The sequence below is a fragment of the Monodon monoceros genome, unplaced genomic scaffold (genome assembly GCF_005190385.1).
Source record: "Monodon monoceros isolate NGI ecotype Baffin Bay Population unplaced genomic scaffold, NGI_Narwhal_1 Super_Scaffold_6, whole genome shotgun sequence".
NCBI classification, from domain to species: domain Eukaryota; kingdom Metazoa; phylum Chordata; class Mammalia; order Artiodactyla; family Monodontidae; genus Monodon; species Monodon monoceros.
Genome location: NW_021703783.1, coordinates 97,424,205 through 97,432,466, shown reverse-complemented (window position 1 = coordinate 97,432,466; position 8,262 = coordinate 97,424,205). Strand labels below are relative to the sequence as shown.

Here is an 8,262-nt window from a genome sequence, read left to right as displayed (position 1 = left end):
TGGGAAACGGAGTCAGCGGTGGGAAGCCTGCTCGGGACACCTCTGCGGCGGGGGGGGGGGGGGGGTGGTGGGGGATGGTGGGGGGGGTTAGGTGGGAGGGTGTGCCTAGGCCGTGGGTGGGTGGATGGACCGATTTTTTTCAGTGTTCAAACTTTTCAGAGACCCTGTCCTTGTCTCCGTGCTCCTGAAGCTTCCAACACAAGCTGTGCGGGTGCATCACTGCCTCCGGAGAGTCTAGTTTTTCTAGTTCAAAGCCCTGAGCTATCGCTTAGGACCAGAAGGCAATTGTCTCTTTATTTATCGAAAAACTGAAGCCATAAAAACCTCTACGCTCCCTTCCCTTCCTGGGGCCCAGCCCTGGCCCCGCTCCAGGGCCGAGGGCTTCGGCCTGGCTGCGCTCCGCTCTGCTGGCCCCCACCCTGGCATCTTCTGAAGCGCCTCTTGGCAGGAACCACGTTCACACCGTCATCTCCTGCTTCCCGCCCTGCCCCTCCTCCCCCAGACCTGCCGTGACTGTCCCCCACACGTGCGCACACACCCCACGCCACATATACACGCCACACACAGACACATCACACACCACACACATCACACACACACATCACATGTACACGCCACACAGACGTACATCACATACATACACATCTCACACACACAATCACATACCATACACATCTCACACACACATCACACAGACATACATCACATAACACACACACACACACGCACACAACTCCTGTACCTTTTACCTTCCCCCTGCCAGGCCCTGCTCCCCACAGGTCTCTCTACAGCGAGGGGTGTTTGGCTGTCCCCCCCTCCTTCGCAGACCTGACCAGGTGCGCACCCGTCACCCAGCATCCGGCCCAGCCCCCGATATCCCTGTGCTTCTGCTGGGGCCCTTTCTGGGGCCGAGCCGTCTCCACCGCCATGGATGCTCCTGCACAGCCCAGCTCAGAGGCTCCCCCGCTCAGGCACTATGTTTTTCCTCCGTTTCCCTTACATTTAAGGAATATCTTTTTTGGTTGCAAACAACAAATGGTATTCTTACACCCTGTGCCGGGTGTCAGTTTCCGGTCTGTAAGATGGGGGCGTATGAGAGTTCCCATACCGGGGGCTGCGAGGCCTCCGCTGCCCCTGTAACCCTGCAGACGAGCCCTTGTTTAAGCTCTGTGAAGCTGGTGCTTCTCTAGGGCACTTAACGCTCCCCACCCGAGGGTCTGTGGCTTTGGCACTACGGGCTGGGGTTCCCGGGTGGCCAGTGTTGCCCTCCCACCCCCAGCCCCAAGCCTGGGTGGGACAGGCATCCAGTGACCGGGACGTGCGTGAGGTCGTGGCAGCTAGAGGGGCCTCGGCTCCTGGGAGCTCCTGTTGTGCAGCTACGAATGCCTTCTTATGCGGCGGGGGTCCTTTCCCAGTTTTCCGTGTGGGGTTCTGCATTTGCAGCCGTGACCAGGAGGCCAGGCCTCAGGTCCTCCTCGGCAAGGGGTTGCGGTGCTACATGAATTATTGAGCAAGGCTATTAGCTTGCTCGGGTGAACCTCATCCTCGGTGGGCGGGCGAAGCTGGCAGTCATAATGGGTTGGGGGTGCACAAGAGGAAGATGGGGGAACTTTCCCCAGGTTTTGAATGGCTCAGAGCAAGCCTCTGACTCTAAGCAGGATACTGGGATGCTTGGAAGAAATTCTGGAAGCCCAGATTTACTTTGAGGATTCCTAGAAGAGGAAAGGTGAAGTTAAATCTTGTTAAGTAAGCATATCTGAGAACATTTATTGCATTAACTAGTGTTTCATGTAAGAGCTGTATATTAAAAAAAAGTTATAGGGCTCACTAAATTTGGTCCTAATTATTTGCCTAAAGTAAGATGATTTTAAGAATTAAAAACCATCCTATCACATCTCTTCGCAACTCTGAGTTCTGATGCCAGGTTGGCTGTGATGTCCCATGGAAATGGGACAGTTCTGCAAATCAGGGCTTTCCCCCGAGGGCTGGCCGTCGGGATCCAGCACGGCCCGAGGAGAAGATACAGTTAAAGAAACACGTGAGTGGATTACTATGCAGTTTAGCTGGAGTGGCTGCCGTGGAAAGGCGCGTGGGGGCCTGGGATTGGCCTGAACGAAGGTCCTGGAACCCAGAGACGAGACCCTTTCCGGGGGACCCAGTTCATCTGAAACCTGCATACTCAAGAGTCCTCACTGCCTTTTATTTAAAAAAAGCGTGTTTATCTGTAGAATTAATTCTTCATTCATTAGATCATTAAATTCCCAGTGCTGTTTGAATCAAACCCGTGAATCATGCAGGTTTTATAATTCTGTACAGGATTCATCATTGGCTTGGAAGGGGGGAAATCCTGGCACTTTAAGACTTCATCTCACAAGCATTCGTCGAGTACCTGCTACGTGCCGGGCGTTTGTCAGGCACCCTCTGTGTGCTGGATATTCTTAGACTTGACCCCCAGACAGACCCTGCCCCTGCCCCTACCCCAGAGCCTGGGGAGACAGAGGCTGGGGAACAGTGGCACAGCAGGTGTCACCCTGGAGCTGGAGTGGGTGCTCTCTGGAGAGGGGAGATTCTGGGCCATCAGGGTCTGTCCTGGGCACCCTGGCCCTGGTCAGGTGGGCGGGTGAAGCCTCCTGAGGGGATGCAGGGTGCCTGAGATGAAGCTGCATCCGGGCACAGGGAAGCCACCTGCAGAGCCCAGCAGAGAGGATGCCAGGCACAGAGAAAGGGGGTCACCAGGGGGTGATCATTGACAGTGGTGAATATGCATGAGTGTTTACCTAGGGGGTCGTCTCCATTAGCCTATTGAATCCCCCAACCTCCCTTCAAAGAGGGAGACCGTGTGGCCGGCATGAGAGGTGGTGAGCGTGGCGCAGACGGGGCTGGCGTGTGGCCGAGGGCCGGGCTCCAGGGTGGGAGGGTCTTTATGGAGCAGCGGGATTGTTTGCAAGCCTCTGTGGAGAACAGGCAGATGTGTAAGGTGATGAGCAGCTGGCGTGGGTCCAGGGGCCCGAGAGATGGTCACTGTCCGTGGTTGTGCAGAGCGGGGTTGGTGTAGACTGGGGTGCAGGTGGCAGTGGAGGCGAGTGACACGGACCCTGGGGGATGGCACTGATGGGGACAAGGGAGGAGGGGAGGGAATGGCTCCGGGGCTCCTGGCCCCCTCTCTGGGCAGCTGCAGGACCCTCTCCAGGTGGGGGACCCGGAGAACAAGCTTGGCGAGGGAAGACAGGTTTGAAGCCTGGGTTTGCGGAGGAGAGAACAAGGGCAGAAAGGGTTGGATGGCTGTGTGTGGGCCCCACAGGAGGGGCCTGAGGCACGGCTGTGGAGGTGGGGAGCTGGACCTGGCCCACCTCCCCTTACTGGCCTGGTGGGAGAGGCCGGGAAGAGCGTTCCCAGAGGGCAGAGAAACCAGAGCCCGGTGAGTGTCTTGGAAGCTGGGGAATGCAGCCCCACAGGGTTAGGTGCTGCTTCACCTCGGGACTCCGTGTTTGCAGAGGCCAACGTTTACTATGATTGTAACTCTAGGACAGGCGTGGAGGGCCGCTGGAGTGGTTGAGTAGTATCACCCCCAGATTCGTGTCCAGAACCTCAGAATGTGACCTCCTTTGGACATAGGGTCTTTCCAGATGTAATTAGTAAGGCTCTCGATGAATAGTAAAATCATCCTGGATTTAGGGTCCACCCTGAATCCAGTGACGGGCGTCCTTATAAGAGAAAGGAGGGGGAGATTTGAGACCCAGGGAAGACGGTCATGTGATGACAGAGGCAGAGATGGATGATGAAGCCACAGCCCAGGGAACACGGGGAGCCCCCATCAGCTGGGGAGGCAGGAAGGGTCCTCCCTGGAGCCTGCAGAGGGAGTACGGTCCTGCCCACACCTTCATTCTGGACTTTCGGCCGCCAGAGCTATGAGAGAACACATTTCTGTTCTTGTAAAGCCACCAGATTTGTTGTACTTGTTACAGCAGTCCCAGGAAACGAATACTACAACGACCTATTGGAAATGAAAAGATATCTTTTGTGCTTAAAACAAACAACTTCACGGAGACTTAGCTTTATTTGCAGGTGATTTGAAATTGCACAATTGGTTAAGTAGAGGAACAGAATAATTCCACACATCATCACGCCCTTTCCACGGGACAGTGGATGCTTTAAGGCAGCCGCCCGAGCTGCAGCGTGGCTGTGGGTAGCACGGGTCCTGCTCTGTCGTCCTCCTGTTCACAGGGGCGGCCTGAGGAACGAGGCTTCCCTGCAGCCGCTGAAAACCACACATGAGCAGAAATACTGTCAGCAAAGTCAAATTCAGGTCTTCTTTGGGAATTGAGTGAAGGGTGCTCTGTGTGTGTGTGTGTGTGTGTGTGTTTGTGTGTGCACGCGCTCAGGGCCTGCCTTCTCTCGGCCTCGGTAGCAGGTGGCCCTTGAGAGGGCATCGTAGGAGTCCTCAGATGCTTCGGTAGAGGTGGAGGAGTTGAGACTTCCAGTCAACACGAGGGCGGAGCTTGGGAGCTGCTGTGGCCACACTGGGGGCGTGGGCTGTGCTTTCATCCTGGTGGTGACACTGACCACCTGGGCCGAGCCCGGATGGGCAGGATTCTGGAACACCACAGGCAGAGCACCGTGGGAAGGGGCCGTGCCAGGCCCCCATTTGTTTGCCGTCACGGTTTGCGGAGCACCGCCCGCCCCGTCCTCTCACGGCGGCTTTATTATTTCAGAATGCCCTTGACCTGCCAAGTTGGGACTTGGAAGGCAAACACTCCCAGACGTCACATGTATTTTAAAAGTAGAGATTAGAGAATTTGCAGTGTATGAAGAACAAATACGCTTTCAGCTAAGCATTTAAAATTAATGACTAGAATTTAAGGAGGCTGCAGGCTGCCCACCTGGAGAAGATGCCAGGAGCGGGGATTAGCGTGAGAGTGTGTGTGAGAGGGTGTGAATGTGGGGGTGTGTGTCTGTGCGGGTATGTACGTGTGTGGCTGAGGGTGTGTGTGAGGGTGTGAATGCATTTATGGGTGTGAATGCGTGTGAAGACGAGAGTGTGTGAGGGTGTATGTGCGAAGATGTGTCAGCAGCGTGTGACTGGGTGTGAGGGCACAGGTGTGTGTACACGAGTGTGTGGGGGGTTATGTGTGCACATGCGTGTATTTGTGCACACAGCCTGCCTGGCGGGGTGGCCGAGCCCAGTGTTGTGGGGCCGGCAGGGCACTCTGCTAACCCGGGAGCGAGCAGGGGGGCAGTGGGGGGGAGATCAGACGGTTTCCATTGCTGGTGGAGCTGAGAGGAGGGTCTGCAGCCGGGTGGGCCGCCGTCCTTTCCCTTCTGAGCAGCATGTGGATTGTCTGCTCACAAGGTTCCTTGGGGGCAGCCCCTGCTAGGGGAGAGCAGGTGGGTGACCTGGCTGGGCTTTCTGGCCTCTCCCTCCCTGCCCTGCCTGGTGGGGAGGAGGGGGACGAAAAAGAACCCACCTGACACTGTCTGGCCCTGGGGTGGGCTTTGCCCTGGGTCCCCGGCCTGGTGCCCCCTGCACGGTTCTGTAGTTCAGTAGAGGTCAGTGGTTGCGACACTCCTCCCTGTTTTTGAGGGACTCAGGCTGGGTTACCTTTGATTAGCAAGTTGTGCATTCTTGGGTGTTGCAACCTGGAAAGGAAGACACTTGGGAGAAGTGGAGGAAGTTCAGATTTGTTTCTGATGCTTGTTATGCTAATTACAGATCAGTTTCACCTGTTCCTCAAAAGGAAGCTCATTCTGAAGCCTCCCTTGGAAGGTTGAAAGGATTTTCTTAAACCAGTCAATTATTGAGCTCTCTAAAATCTGCACACTGGGAAACAGACCCTGAGGCTCGAGATCTGCCTTCTCGGGAGCCACGCCGTGGGCAGGGGCAGGGGCAGGTTCAGGGGTGGGGGGCACCCAGGGCTGCACAGAGGAGAGGTTGGGCTGCAATGCAGTGGTAGCAAAAGCCTCTGTGGACCCCACGTCTCAGCTCTGGAGATACAGTGCCAAGGTGGCTGCACTAGCCCAAGGGGCTGTGGGCCCCTCCATCTCCACGCTCGCCCGTCGCTGGGTGTGAGCTGCCCCAGCAAGGGCTATGCAACTTTGGGTGAGGGATTTCAGGAGGAGGATCTGAGTGCAGAGTCTCAGCTGTGAGCCACCGTCACCCAGCACTCCAGAACCTTGGTCCTGGAGGGACATGTGGGGTACACCACAGTACCCACTCTTCCACAGCATCTAAGTTTTCTTCTTTAAAATGATGATAAATTTTAGTATCACTATCCAGTTTGTTCAAATTCCCAATTGTCTCATACATGCCTGCTCTGGTCTGAATTGTGTCCCCCCCAAATTCCTAGGTTGCAGCCCTAACTCCACAATGGGACTGTATCTGGAGGTGGGCCCTACAGGAAGTAATTCAGGTAAATGATCAGGGTGGGCCCTGATCCGATGGGATTAGTGTCCACATAAGCAGAGGCAACAGAAATCTCTGCCTCTTTCTGTACACACACAGAGGAAGGGCCGTGTGAGGACAGAGGGAGCGGGCAGCTGGGAAGAGAGGCCTCACCAGACCCCAGCCGTGCTGGTACCCTGATCTTGCTGGTACCTCTAGCCTCCAGAACCGTGAGAAATACGCTTTTGTTGTTTAAGCCCCCAGCCCATGGTATTTTGTTATGGCAGCCCAAGCAGACTGAGACAGTAGGTAATGTATTCACATGGTTCAATATTGAAAAGGCACAGAGGGCATCCAGGGAAGCCCATGTCTGGGGATCCCAGTGACTTTGGGTTCCAGGATGATACCGCCGTTTGAATGCACGCTTCTCCGTGCACCGAGGATCCTGGTGCCGGATGTCTCTGGAGCTCCGAGTTTCGTATCTCTTCATACCAGCCTTTTAATAACCTGAGAGCACTGGCGTCACAAAGGAAACATTGATAAATATGACCATATGCAGATATAACATTCTTATGTGACTACAAATAACATAAATAAGTTGAAAGTTAAACTTAAGCCAAGAGGGAGTTACCACAGAAATAGCAGAGAATAGTTAATTTCTGAAATTATGAGGACCTCGTGTAACACAATAAAAACAAAACCAACCATCGTTGCAATACGAACACAGGAATAATCAGGCAGTTCAGAGAAAGGAAATGGACGTTGCCAATCAAATTCAGACAGATGTTGGACCTCATCAAAAATTATTGCAAATAAAACACCTGGAAGATTCATTTGTCAGAAATGCAAAATAGTTTACAGATTGAACACACCTTGTGTTGGCGAGGATGTGTGAATTCGTGCATCCTTTTGGGGAGCACTGTTTGGAAATATTGGGTGAGTCAGAAAAAAGTGCGGCTGTCAAAATGTCAACTGCGTGTACCTTTGATTCATCACATGTAGGAATTTTCTCGAGAGAGAGATTCTTAAAACACGCCAAGGATGTATATCAAACAGTTACCTGCAATAAAAGCGAGCTGTAAACAGCCCCGTGTCCATCAGTAGTAGAACAAGAAACATTAGTGGTTTAAATTCTGATGGGGTCCTCTATCGCAGGGGTCCCCAACCCCCAGGAACCGGGCCGCACAGCGAGAGGTGAGCGGCGGGGGAGCGAGCGGAGCTTCATCTGCCGCCCCCCATCGCTCGCATTACCGCCTGAGCCATCACCCACTCCCCCCACCCCCCCCCGCCCCTCCACCGCTCACCGTCCGTGGAAAAGTTACCTTCCATGAAACCAGTCCCTGGTGCCAAGAAGGTTGGGGACCGCTGCTCTAACTGAATACTGTACAACCATTAGGAAGAAAGAGGAGGAGCTCCCAAGTGCCAACAGGGAGGGTCTCCAAGGTACTGCACTGAGCAAACATGCCGGACGGCCGGGGCATCCAGCTCTCCTGGTGTTTTCCTGTGGGGACCCGCAAGAAACTGCTGAAGGCTTCCCATGCCACGCTATTTGCAAAGTGATTTCTTTTTTTTTTTTTTTTTTTTTTAGTATGCAATGTAGTACTTTTATTTTAAAATGCGTTCATTTAAAAGTCAAAACTGGTGACACATATTGGTGGGAGCTGGGGAATTTCTGGTTGTCAGGCTGCGGGCCTGTGGGTGGCTGGCAATGTCTACCCTGTGACAGAGGCAGGTCCGGGCTGTGTCCCAGGGAGCGAGGATCACCCAGTCAGACCCCTGCTGGCTGCCGCGGTGGGCACTCTGGGTCTGACGGGCCTCGGGGGGTCAGCTTGGGCTGCCTGACCAGTTTCTATGTGGAAGCTTCCAGATCCTTCCTGTCGTGA

General features: G+C 54.4%; 1 protein-coding gene across 2 annotated transcripts in view; it reads left to right on the top strand.

Moving 5' to 3' along the window:
* Positions 1-8,262, top strand: part of CELSR1 (cadherin EGF LAG seven-pass G-type receptor 1) — a 151,112-nt gene that overhangs the window by 64,379 nt on the left and 78,471 nt on the right. The window lies entirely within an intron of this gene.